This window comes from Taeniopygia guttata, chromosome 1A, assembly GCF_048771995.1.
Source record: "Taeniopygia guttata chromosome 1A, bTaeGut7.mat, whole genome shotgun sequence".
Taxonomy (NCBI): Eukaryota; Metazoa; Chordata; class Aves; order Passeriformes; family Estrildidae; genus Taeniopygia; species Taeniopygia guttata.
The window spans coordinates 46,210,037-46,224,372 of NC_133025.1; the positions used below are offsets into that span (position 1 = coordinate 46,210,037).

A 14,336-nucleotide genomic window follows, 5' to 3' on the forward strand; every position below is an offset into this window, starting at 1 on the left:
AAAAAAGTAACTGGATATTTAGCCTTGTAAATGTTGAGCTTTATAAGGAAGGTGGAGTATTATGTGCCCGATTAATTTTGTGCCGAAGCAGATTGTTATTTTGGCTCTTCAGTCTTGCCAGACTGGTATTACTTAAGAATAGGCCCTGGAAGTGCATTGTGACTTTCACGTTGGTCTGCAGGTGTTGACCAGAGCTCTAAAAGTCGTGCGAAACATTGTAATGATGGTAATTTGTGCCAGGTATCTTGGCTGGGTCGTTCCTTCTTGCGCATAACCAAATAGCTGCACAGTAAAACATTCAGTGCTATTCATTTCTGTACTTCAGATGGCCTTACTATTATGCTCATCTTCACTAAATGGATGCTTGCAATGAGTCTAAGAGGATTCATTCTCATTCTGTGGGTTGTGATGTAGGAGAAAAATAATGTGCAGTCAGGCCAGTTTAGGCTGCCCTGAGTGGATTAATAGGCGCTTGCATCAAACATTTGCAACTAAGGAGCTAATTGTCACAATAATTGTCTTGATTAAAAATTTACTTCTGGGGTTTGAAGTTCTTCCATACTTCCAATTTAGCTTGTCCCAGACAAATTTACTTCTTTTAACAGGGGAAAAATTGTATTGCATGAATAATGAACTGCAGGTAGAAAGCCTGTTAGCTCTTTGTAGCCTTGAGGTGTAGAAAACTGCTCCTTGAGATGTTGCCAGCATTATTTTCTTTTCATGGGTTTTAGAAGTACTGGCTTTACTATAAGAATGTGACCTAGGAAAATGTTAGTGGATTTTTTTTGGTGCTCTAGTACAAGAACTGTTTTTGGCTGTTACTTGGCTGTATTTTGTCCTCTTTGAAGGCTTGTTGCAGCTGCTTTACTGTTGAAGGGTCTTAGGCTGATTCAAGTATAAACATGGTCCATACTGCAAGTGGAGATAGTTCAAAACTCTTTACACTGGCAATAGCAAAGTTTTAAACCAAAATGACTGATATTGGTTGCACAAAAAAAAAAAAAATTGTTTCTGGCATGGAGCATCCATGGCTGCACTGTTGCTCCCTTTCCCCTAAACTACATGCAGCTTTCAGAAAAACAACAGGACATCACTCTTCAACTCTACCACTCAGTTGTAAAAACTTCTACTTTGAGGGGTCAGTAACAAGACTATTTTATGACCTGGGGGACCATAAAAACCCTGTAGTGTTGAAAAAGATCTGTTCAGGTTGATTCCGGGTTTGCAAAAGTATTGCATTATTTTAATTTTAGTTAGCAGTTTGAAAGTATAACTTTTTGTGTTTGTAGGAGACTTGTAGATCTTTTTTTCAACTTCTGAAGAGCAGGTTGTATGGTGCTGGCTGTGCACAGCCCAGGCCATGTGCTTCCCCCATATGTTTTAAGGTAACAGAATGAATATTTAAGTATGTCCTTTTTTTGTATGCAACTGCTACAACCAATTAATCAAAAAATATTTTTGGCAAATATTGTGCTAAAACCAAAATAAACATCTGCTGTAGTAACCATGGAAAGTTCCTTTATGTTGGTTTTCATCTCTTGTTATAGAAAATATTGCTAATGTACTGGCTGACAGTTAGATAGCGGTTGCTGCAGTGCAAACACTCAGCTGATATATGTCAGCTTTGATATATCTTGAAAAAAGAATATTTTGCACAAGGATAGATTACTCCTTTTTCCTACTGCCAGAAGTCAGCTGAAGTCTCAGTTCTGGTTTAGTTTGCTGGGTTATGGGTTTGTATTGTTTGTATTTATTTTAGTGCTCTAACTGCTTCAGAAGTACAAATAATTTGGAAGTCTGGTGATGACCTCATGGCTTCTTTATTGTGTACTGATTTAATAGTTTCCAGTTTATTATTATTTTTTAATCTGCATCTAGATTACAGGCCTCTCAATCCCTTTTATAGTCTGTTCGAAAAAATAATTCCTGTTCTTTGTTTGTTTTTAATCTATCCGTAGCAAGTATTTAATTACGGAATTTTCCAAGTTTCCTTGTGTAATTTACAGATACATCTGTCTGGTGGGGTTGGGAAAAGAAAGTGGTGTCCAAGTACAGAGAACTCATGTGTATAAGACTTTATCATACCCTAGCTGACCTGCTAGAAAGGCAGTACATATCATAACAGCTGTTTGGCAGTATGGAACAGTTAGTTGTAGTAGACCTGCCCTTTCTTTTGGCTTTTTTGTTAGTCCACATTAGGGTGTTCTAGTCAACGTTACCAACTTGGCTGGTTTAGATATAACAGGAAAAGAAACCAAGTGCAGGAGAAACTTCACATTCTGTCTTATAGCAGAGACCCTCTACTGCTGTAAAAGCCGTATGTTTCTTAAGGGGTTTGTTCACAGTTCTTTACAGGATTATAAATTCCTAAAGTAGCTAATACTGGACCAGCTACTGGTAAAAAAAAAAAAATGGTGGGAACAGGCAGACTACTCTTTATCTGCCTACTCTATTTAATCAACTCTTTTGAAGCTTTTTATTTATGTCAAAATAAGCAGATCTAATAACTTCTATAAATTCATATGTTTGTATAGTATTTTCTAGGCTTTCTAAATTTGAATTGGTTTCACTAGGTGTATTTGTGGTATGGAAGCTTGTATTAAGAAAATGGTATCTTTTAAACTGCTGTTTCTACTTTAGACATTATTACTCACATGAATTTGAAATGCTCATGTGTGACACGTTAAATGTAATTTGCTGAAATGGCCTTTTGTTTATTTGAGAATCAGAGCTGTGCTGTATTCATAAACTCACAGCTTCAGGCAGGATTGCTCTGTGATGTGTACCAAATTTAAATGGAGGAACACTGGCACGATCTACGTTGCTTTTTTTTTTTTTATTAAGCTCTCACTTAAAAATAATTTCTATGTGGAATTTGGTTGCTTATTTGTCAGAGGAAGTAGTTAATTATTAACTAATTCTGCTGTTTCCAGTGAAATGACACAATGACACATGATTGATTTCATAGACCTATTATAAATGCACTTGAAATGTGTCATATTCATCAGGCATACATTTGTCCTCAACCCATATTTAAATGAACTTTTTGATTTATTGGTTCCCAGAGTACCTTTTTTTTCCTTCTGCCACTCTATCATTTTTCAAATTGTAGCAGATGTTTCATGTTGTCATTTTCAGGGACAATTTAAGCTTATTGCTGCTGTCTGGTGTGGGATTGATTAGATGGTTTACTGTGAAGTTATAAATGTGTAACTGTGCTTCAGGAGACAAGTCCAGTGAAGTCCAGTGACTTCTTCATGGACAGTGTGATTCTTGCTACAAGGCAGTTTTACCCTAGATTGTACACAAGCTAGCCTGAGAATACTGGCCAGCAGCTATGCTTTGTTCTGCAGATGATGCCAAGGGAAAGATTGATTTACTGACAACAGTGTGGGTGGATGTATGCCTTTATTTTTATTTTACTATAGGATAACAGGAAGCTCTATGTAATTTGATAGCTACTGTCATCTTAGCTGCCCTACTGCCTGGTGATGTGTTCAGAAATAATAGGTATTGTATGGGATCATAGAATAAGGTAGGATTCAGATTAACAGTGTGTTTTGAGGCTGATGCTTACAAAATGAGATGTATGCTTATTAATTTTAAAATATAAATATATGGTACTATTTATCGAATTTACTGAGTGGTTAGTAGTCATTGATTTTGTTACATAGAAGTACAGTAACAAACTCACAGAGTTAGAAGTATTAGGAAAAAGCTGAAAATGGTTAGTCCATTTTCCCCATCAGTTCTACACAAGATGAAGTACTTGACATTTTGAAACACTAGCTATTACTTCATTTATTAATTTAATAATTACCCTGAATGTAAAACTTAATTGTAAGCTCTCTCTAGACCATAATAATATGAGGTAGGTCGAACTCTTCCAAGACTACTCCTTAAACAATATATATATTCTTCCCCAAAAAATCATTGAAGCCCCTGAGTTGGAAGGGACCCACAAGGATCATCAAGTCCAGTTTCTGCACAGGGCAGCCTAAAAATTAAATCATATGTCTCAAAGCTTTCTCCAAATGCTTGTTGAACAGAGGCAATTTATGTATATTATACATATATTAAAAATCTAAAAAGAGGAAACAGTCAAGTGGACAGACAGATACGAAGCATAAGAATTTAACCTTATTTAGGATGGGGAAAAATATTTTATTCATTGTCTTTGAAGATAATGTTGTGATGTTACGAACATTATGTTCATCAAGATATTTTAACTATGCAGCTGACTGATACAGAAGCTGCTATAGGTTTCTGTGAGCTGTTCCTGATATTTCAAAACATGGGGGCTGAATGTATTAAGTCTGTGTCATATAATATAATGAAGAATCAAAATTTCATTCTCTCAAGACCTTTTAGTTTTGATGTTGTGCCTTATATCTCTTCAATATGTGTATACTTATTGATTGATATTATGTATATTTAAAGATGAGACAATAAATGGGTAGACAGCTCTAATAATTTTGGGTGTCCCCCAGCAGTGTGTGTGGTAGCAGTGTTACATTTCTTGTTCAGACATGGATTAGCATGTGTGTCTTCATGTCACGGCTGCATTTAGGTTTCTGTGAAGCAGTAGCTGGTAACAGAGAGGATGAAGCAATGGCAGTTTTATTAAGAAGGTCAAACATCTTCCCACTTATTTTAAGTACTGAGCTCTTCCCTTTCTGATCAGTTTGTGGTGTTGCATCTTCTGCTGCTTTAAATTTTCTGGCCTCTATGCTCCCCAGCCATTGAAATTGCCTTGAACATCAAGTCCTTTCTTGCCTAATGCTACCTTTTGGACCAAATTTTAGTGAAAGAAGGGAAGATTCCTATATGTTGACTGTGGTCATATTATTTAAAGAACATTTACAGCACAAAAAGATGATATATCAGAATAAGGGTTAACATGTTTTCCCTTGAATACTAAGATTCCTTGTCTGACTTGCAATTTTCCCATAACATAATTGCATTTCCATTTGAGGCATGTTTTTTATTTGGTCTTTGTCTTTTTGTTTCCTCTCCATGGGTTGTTTCTATTTCCTGAAAACAAACAAACAAGCACATACTCCAAGCCTTGTTTTATACAGTCTTGGAAGGAAACAGAGAATTTGTGGCACAGAAGCTGACATTTTCCTGTGGTCTCAGGATAATAATTTGATCTGGGGTTTTGAGTGTGTTCTGCTATTGTGCCTTTTCAAAAGAGGGTTTAGGCCATGTGGTATGGCTGTCAAGGTCAACATGTTGTAAAAGTTCTCCAAGTACTGTGTAAAAAAGGCATTTGATCCCATACCCTAGCAACAAGAATGTGACTTAAACAGTTCTGCCTCACATCCTTTATTTGGATGCCATGGTCAAACATTTTCCTGTGCTTTTCCTCTTGACCTGACAGTATATGAAAGTTTTAATGCCTGTTTTAAGTATTGGTTTCCTTACTCTTAACAGTAAGAGAGGCAGTAGTCAACTAATTTCTGTCCTAATCTTTTATAGAAGACTGCTTGCTCACTTGGTGGTCTTCCTTGATCTTTGGCTTTCCAACACCAGCTGGGCAGAAAGCATGGCAGCTGAATATCATATTTTCTGTGTCCCCTGGTTAGATGTATGCCTGCCTGAAGTCTTTCTCTAATTAGAGGTAAATGTTGAAAATAGGAAATCTGGTGAACATCTTGGCTGATACAACTAATAGTTGTAGTGCCACGTATGGCATTTCCAAAGGCTTGTATCTTTTCCAGAGTACAGAGCAGCTGTTCTCAGAAGTAGATGTGTTGCCCTGATAACAGGGTCGCTCCTCACTTGAAAGTGCTTTGAAACTGTGAAATGAGAAGTACCTTCTGTAAAAATCCCTCATCTTTACATTATTGCTTCTACTGGTTCTTGTATATCCTGGTTTCCTCAACAAAGATGACTATTAATACAGTCTTTGCTATTGAACACTTTGTACTTCTCTTCTGTGAGAAGCAGCACCCCATTTTTTTTCCATGGAGGCTCTTAGTCCTCCATCCTTCCTCTTCAGGAGATGCTTTGTGCCTGTGTGTGTATCCCCACTTTGAAATTAATTGTCCTTTTATTTCCCATCATAACTACTTTTCTGTTTCACTGGTGAAGTGTTCAGCACAATATGGAATGAACCCATTTTGAAAATAAACTTTTAGCTTGCTCATTTCTCTTTATCTGGAGTTCAGTGTTTTTTTCTTATGCATCCAGGTTTAAAGTAAATAAAATGGAAGTGGGATTTCAGATTAATTTCCAAAATAATAAATCAGTGTGAAGATTGAAATCCACTGTGGATATTCCTTTTCTTAGCTCTGGTTTATTGTCCCTTAACTCCTATACACTTCCTACATTTACTGCAAAGGCCTGGCTTCCTTTGTTTAATCTTTTCATGATCTCTGAGAGAACTTCATTCACAGCACCTGTCCTTTAAGTCCTGCTACTTATCCATCTGTTTCAAAATCTCATTTTGCACAGCCACCCTTCCTTCCAGTGCCTTTTCCGTGCTATTACTGCAACTGTTTTCTAAATCCTATTGAACTTTTCTTCATGTGATTATATAGGTGATACTGTTTCAAATAATGCTTGATACATAAGTATCTGTCTTCATCTCTAGCTTGGTTTTAAGCTCTTATAAATTTTTTTAAATCTTTGAATGCAAGATTTTTTGGCATGACAGTAAAAGACAGGCATCTTGCTTTTTTTGGGTAGCAAGATGCCCGTTTTTAAATGTGCAATTTTATTTTGGAAGAAGAATATGTATGTAACAAAGGAAAAAGTGTCAAAAAAAGCCTCCAACTTGGCTGCAATGTATCAGAGGATTGACTAATAGCATTAACTCTACTATGTTTGAAATAAACATGCGGTTGGCTGAAATAGGTGGCCTGAGTAGATGAACCAGTCTTCATTCTGGACTTTTAGTCCTGACAGGTTTTTTGGTAACTTTCCAGAAACAGGGAGAAACAAGCAGACTGGAGGTTATTCACATCAAATTTCATGACTGTTTTTGTCTGTAGTAGTGTCACCGAAGGAGCTTCACCTACACTAGATGTTGGCTTTTACCTGGTTTTTAGGTATGGAAGACTGCATTTATTGTTAATAGAACCTTTTTAGGACTGGTTCACCAAAACACAGAAAGGTTTTTTCCTTTCACAGGTAACTGTGATAAATGTGGTAAGATATTGGGATGGTCCTGCAGTAGTGTGAGATGCAGTTCTGTTGTGTTATGTGTCTCCTTCCTCCAGTAGGCAGATGCTTAGCCTTGGGTTGTTGTCTTCTCTTAGATGCTTTTCTGAAGTCACTTCAAAATATGCATTAGGTCACTGGCATGAAGTAAAAGGTGCAACTGTCTTAGTGATGTTAAAAACATGTCATTTTCCTTTTAAAGACTGGAAAGTGAGTACACTTGGCACTGCCACCTCAGTGTCTAACAAAAGGCTGTGCCTTGGCATGTACCTGAAGCTTTGGCTCTTTCTAAGTCCCATAACAAAATACCAGTAATGACTGGTGCATTTCACAAAAAGTACAAATAATTCAAAGGCATTCTGCATAAACTTTTTTAAAGTGGTCCGGTTTGAAAAACAACTGAGAGCAAATACAGTCTTTTTTAAAATTGTATTGGGAGAGGAGCATAAATGACTCCTGAAGGAATAGCAGCAACCAAAAGAGCAGCTTTACAAATATTGTTTCTCCTCCCAGTACTGCCAAATCACCTTTGAGGGCAAAAAAAATAAATTTCCCATCCCTTGCTATCTCTTGGTTTCTTCTACACAGCCTCATTCGAACTTCTTGTCCTCAGAGGAATTATTTTAAAAAATCTATTTAAAAAATAGGTCACTTCTATTAGAAGACAGCGTCTAGTAATCAGAATGAATTTCACATCATGAAAGGTGAAAACTTGGCTTTCTTGCAGTTTATTTAATTTTCCCACAGAATTATTGAAATAATCAACAAATATATATCAGCCTTAATGGTTTGCATATGTGGGAGGATTAGAAATGAATTTATCATTTGCCGGAGTATGCTTTTGTTGTGCTACTGCTGGTCTCACAGCCTGAAGTCAGAGGGTTGTTGATTGAGGGATAGTCCTGGAATCCAGAATCTCAGTGACATGATAGGCTCTTGATAATTGTTACTGTAACTTCAAAGATCTCTGTTTTTTTTTTTTTTTTTCCTTGGAATTTCTAGTTATTGCTTGCTCAAAGGGCAAATTTCAAGTATTTTGGTTTTATTTATGCATGTATCTATCTGTGTGCCCACAAGTACACTTGTACACACAGGCTTTTCTTTTGAAGTCAAAGTTTATTTTATTGACAAACAGGGTAACCTGGTGACATTGAACTCTGATGCATGATGAAAGAGGAAGCAGTTTAGGTTAAAATGAACTTTATTTCTCAGATGAATGGAATTGCATGCTTTCTGAGCTTTTTAATCAAACTGTTCTGTGTGTAGGATTCAAGTATCTATTTCATTTGTTTCAATATCTTAAGTCTTTGTGCACTTAGTTTAGATTTATGGTAATGTTAAAGATTATCAGCACCAAAATCTATCTTCTTATGGAGTCAGTAATAAAAAATGTGGGATGCTCTGGAAACATTTTGTAGGAAGTCAAGCATGTTTTTCAAAGCAACTTGGAATCTCAATTTAAAATTTGCTTATAGGTTAAAATTGGGTCACTGGCTGCTATAATTATGGTTTGGTCTCTTGAGCTGTGGTAAATCTAAGTCAATCACAAAAACTCTCCAGAATACTTGATGTAACACAGCTTTTCTCAAGCCTAATAATATTCTGACACTGTCCATGCAAGCAAATATGAGTAGTCTTACTGTCCCTGTACTAATGTTGTAGAAGGGATTTCCTCTGAAAATAAATGACATTTTCTGACTCATAACACTTACTTAGTTGCAGAAAGCTTAAAAGTTGTACTGTGAGATCATCATCAAAAATCATTTAGAAAATCTTACTTTTCCCCTTTAAGTGTATACTTTAAAATTAGTATACTCTACTTGATAGTTTGGCTAACTGGCAAGTTAAGTTGTGATTGGATTTATTTGACATTGAAGAATAGTGTGCTTCTGTTTACATGGTTGTCTTTTAAATTGAGTGGAATTACTATAACCATGGAAATCAATAAGGAATAGAGGCAAAATATGCTTTATTTGAGGTATTTTAAAACTCAGGGTAGACTGGTGTCTCTTGTCTACCAAAGCCAATTTTGTAGGTGTGTGTATGTACGTGTGCATCTTTTGTTTCCCCAGCTCTTGGAGCTCATGACTGTAGGACTTTCATTTGAAATTCACACTGTGAAATGACACTTACAAATCTGGGTTTTGTGAATTGTCAATTTGTTTCCCATGTGTAGACAATGTTTGTGAGGTTTTTAAAGGTTCACTGCAAACAGCTTTACCTTCTAGTGCTCCTGTCACTTGATGTCTCTCTAATAGGATGAAGTGGCTACTTGTATTCCTGATGGGCAGTGCTGCTGTTTAAATGTGGACAGTTTCCATCTTCTCTAATCTGCCAGTAACATTCTTAGGTCTCTGTGAATGGGTGAAACTTCATTGTTTGGTTTAAGCATTGTAGGATTTCTAGGAATCATAGATATAGAGAGTCAATGAAGCTGAGAGAGAAATCCTTCACGTCATAGACGTTTAAATGGGAATTTATTCATTATTAAAAAATTTCATGAGCAAACAAGCTTATTACTCATACTAAAGTGAAACAGGTATTTTTCTTATCATAACTGTTTTGTTGATGTTTATGTATTCAACCTTTGGATGAAAAGCTTTTGAGTTTATGTAATGTGGTGGTCATAATTTCTTTTTTGGATGTGATAAATTGTCCTTTCTCTCTCCCCCTCAAAGGGAAGTACTGGACAACTGCTTTCAAAACAGAAATACAGTGGAAAGTTATTTTGAGATCAAAATAGAGAAGCCCCAGTCACTTCTCGGAACAGGGAAATAGGCTGTTTCAGGGAAAGCACTTACAGTGTGTGCTGTCTGTGAACACTATACACAAGGCAGAGACTGGGACCAGAGATGTCACTTGAAAGGGTGTGATTCTCTGGTGGCCCCATTTGTTTCTAATTGAGTTGAAAGACTCTTGGTGAACTTGTGGTAGTCCTTCCTGTCCTTTATTTTTCTCATTTTCCTTTGACTTCAAAATTTATTGTACAGTGTCTTTGAAGATTTCACAAGAGCCTTTTTACAGGCAGGTTGTTGAAATAGCTGTTCTATTACTGAATACACCTTGATAGTCTCTTTGCTTCTTTTGTTGCCACTCTTGGCAGTCAAATATATGACATAGGCTAGAAGTTTATTTTTCTCTCATATGATGATTTTCCTCTGATTTTATTTTTCGTAGTTGATGTTTTTCTGTAGTTGACACACTGTGTGTCTTGGCCACACATATGACATACTAATGTGTTCTTTAAAAATACATAATTGCAACCAAGATCTGCAGGACTGTATGCTTTTCAGTGGATCTAGAATATTTACGATTTGGAGGGAAGGTATTTAATGTTTTTACTCAGTTAGCGTGAAAACAAGCTTTTGTAATGGCTTGGAATATAAGTTAGTAGAGCAAAGAAATGCTCTTGCTTTTCCCAAATGTAGCAGTCTTGTGATCTTTCCTATTGGTCGTATTTACTTAAGCATGTACTGGGTGAATTTTGCTTTGGATTTTACCATAGGCTTGTATCAGAATTGGGGCAATGATTTGAAATGGTCTAGTCACTGTGGAATATTCATTTTAGTGTGCTTGTCTCACACCAACGAAACTGGAAGTTGTGCTGTCCCATCAATATAAAAGGTTGAGTGCATTGTCACCAAAGTGGCACAGCCAAATTTGAAACACCTTTGTGTCTTCATTGCAGTGTCATTGTCAGAATTTTGGAAGTCACAGAACAGCCCGTATCAGTGCAGCAGACACTTGCGCAGACATCTTCAAAAGTACTGATTATGCAACAGAACAGTATTCTGGCTTGGCTGTTAATCCTCTTCATGGCCTCTCCCCCAAATACACACTGCTTTGCCTGATTTGAAGAAAGAGTGTTAAGGCATTGCAGGTAGAAAATAAGGTAAAGCTATTTGACTGTCTGGTAGGATGTTATAATGGGACAATGATTTTATTCAGAAATTCATAAAGTGACTAGTTTTATACAAATTAATGTTCAGGCTTCTCTGATGTATTATTTTTCTTAAGTTAACTTCAAATGCTTTTTTATTTAGATTGGATGGAGAAGTTGCATTTACGATGAAGCTTTTTTTTTCCTTTCCTTTTCTCATTCTAAGAAAGTGGTTGACTGTGAAAATTTTACGTACAAGTGCTTTTATTTCACATTGACGTACCACCTCAGACACAGGAAAATTTCAGTGCTAGAAGTGTGGGATCTGTTCACGCCTGTAAACACAAGTTTCCACTGGACCAGACAGGATTATGAAATGTACATCGAGAGAAGACCAGTGCAGGCTGTGGGTTTGAGAATGTTTTTCATGTGAATAGTGGTGCTTTCAGTGATGCTTCACCAGGTTATTTTCTATTTTAGGAAACAAAGCTAAGGACATGAGGGGAGGAATCTCATATTTATCTTTGTATATAAAACACTTTCTTTGCAGTCATCTGGGTTTTACCTTTTCTTCTGTGTTTTCCCACTCTCAGTGGGCATGCTGCTTTAAGCTTTTTAAGATTAGCCTGTGGAAGGAGACAGTATGTTTACTCCTTGAGAGAGGGAAACTGTTGTATTGGTTCTCACACCCCTAGGTTGTAATGTCCAACTGAAAAGTCTGCTAATAGTCAGAAAACTACTCCTTCCAACTAGTTAACTTTAAAAGTAGGGAAGGATAATATGCAAATGCCTTTTGTAATATAACCGAGAGCTAGCTTTTTCTCATTTTTTTACTATGGTCCTAGCTTCATCATGAAGCATAAACATATTTAATCAGAAGAACAAACCAGCTGAGGGATGAGTAGTGATTTCGTAAGAAGTTCTTTTCCTTCAGTTGGTAGAACTAACTTCTGTCTTGGGTGGATTTGCATTTTCACTTAGTCTGTTTAAACTTGCTGGAATCCAGCAAAGAGGTGCTTGGGGTTTTTTTGTGTCAGGGGCCAATGTTTTTGTCCTAGCTTGCAAACACATGTGCTTGGGAAAGACAATCAATTTTGTAATTATCTATTTTGTCACTTTTATACCTAGGAGCACAAGATTTTATCAAACTGACTTTCTTATGGCTAGCAAACAACCCTATTCTGGTAGATACTGAATCCTTTTAGGCCTTTCGTCTCTTGACTTCTGTGAATCCAAGTAGATTTTGTTTAGACAGGTAAAGAGGTAAAGAACAGTCTCCCTCAGTTTATTATTTCCTGTTGTTTTGTGTTAGAGAGGGTACCCAGCAGTGGTGCACTATGCCTGCCTCAGACAGGAGTGTCTCCCCACTAGAAAATGCCTGCCTTTTCCATTTCATGAGAGTCTTGTATCTAAACACTTGCTAGCTTCCTTCACCCTTACGTGTGCTGTATTATGTATTTTGTAAATGGAGAATAACATGACTAAAACATACATATTTTCTTAGCCCAAGGAGGCCTAATGCTCTATGACATTAATTTTCCTGTCCTGTTCCTTATAACATCCTGCAGGCTTTGTCTTAGTCTTCCTCGATGACATGTTGCAGGTAGTTGTTTTCTTACACAAGAGCTTTGAGGGCATGTTGGGAGTTAGGAAAGTCAGTGACTGAGACCCTTGCAGATCCCCAGCTCACAGGTGTTGAAATGAGTATGTTCACTCATGCACAGATGCAGCAAGTGTTTTTGTGTGGTTTTTTGTGTTGCAGTAGAAGTAAATAATTAAACAGAGCTGTGTTTCTTTGCACAAGTTTTTTGAAGCACCAGTGAGGAAAAAAACGTGGAAACTAATGGTGTACAATGCCGAATTTGTTGCTGCTATTTCTGTGATCTTGAGCTGGCTACTTTTGTTCCAAAAAGTTAATTTAGAACTTGTCTCAAATGGGCTTATGGATGTTCTAGAGGGTTGTGAACAATATCTCTTGGGGACGTTTTTTACTAATACTTTCTAAAATTTTGATTTATTATTTTTAATCTTGGGATTATAGATTTTGGTGAAAAACGTATTGCACGGAATTATTTAGAAGTATTTATTTTGTGCATTCATATTGCAAAGGGAAAAGGAGGAGCTGTGAAAGAACAGGATTTCAAGTAGTTTGGTTTTGGGGGTTTCTTACCCCCCTCTAGTTACAAAAAAGTAATTGCTCAGGACACCACTTTTTTCTGAACATTCAGCTTTACAAAAACTGCTAGGGCAGGTTTTGATAGCAATTGAGACTGCTTTCTTTACTCTCCAACATAAGGTTGCAAGTTAGTGATGTACTCTGATTTTCCAGGAAGACTTAAATCTGTTCTGTTGTTGATGAAGTAGCTGTATGAAAGTATCTCTTTATAACAATTCTGATTGAGATCAAGGTCCTTTCATCAATCAGGACAGGCAGAAGTGTTTGAAAAAAAGGTTGTATTCTAGATATTTGTCAAAAAGACAAGCATGTGCCAACATACTGCCCTAACACTTCCTTTCTAAATATAACTGACTGCAAGCTAATAAAGTATGACTTGCTGTATTGGATGATAAGTACTGGAGTGCTCATATCTGGTTTGTCCTGCTTTGAGATACTTAAAACGAGAGATGGATCATAGAACCGGATAGTCTGTTCTAGATAGCATGGTGTAACTTTTGTGTTGAGGGATCATTTGCTGCAGTGCTAATGCCACGTTATCCTGTTGTCCTTTACTAATATGTCTTGAAACGTTCAGGCAAGTAGTCGAGACTCGACTGCTTTGGTGTCCAGCTGGTTTGCTTCTTACCAAAATTTTGAGGATATTACTGTGTCAGAAATTATTCTGAAAGGTCTTTAAAGAATTTTCACTACTGTTCTTCAACTGCAAGAGGAAATTTCGCTCCCTCCAACTTCATTACCATTTCCTTCAGAAGAACATCTCTAGGGCTGTGAATGAGCAAGCTATAACAAAACAAAAGACATCTGTGATTTTCCTCAGCCTCCCTGGTTTCTCACATTCCATTTCTATTGCAAAGCCCTACCTAGCCTTTCTTCAATTTGATACATGCCACCCTTTTAAGCCTGCTGCCCATCAATAAAGCAGCCAAATTGCAGCAGAGGTATTCTTATCAAGTACCTGGTAGATTTTCCCCTGTTAGTAATAGAGGGAGAGCCACTGTGTCCTTGATTATTTGAGTCGCTGAATCAAAATGGGGAAATACGTATTGAGGGAGGAGTTATATCTTTCTCCTGTTCCCTTACACTTTGTTTAAAACCTGCCAGCCCCTCTGA

The 14,336-nt window shown here is 36.9% G+C and overlaps 1 protein-coding gene across 5 annotated transcripts in view; it reads left to right on the forward strand.

Moving 5' to 3' along the window:
- The window catches only part of CNOT4 (CCR4-NOT transcription complex subunit 4), a 77,470-nt gene that overhangs the window by 60,557 nt on the left and 2,577 nt on the right, over nt 1-14,336 (forward strand). The window lies entirely within an intron of this gene.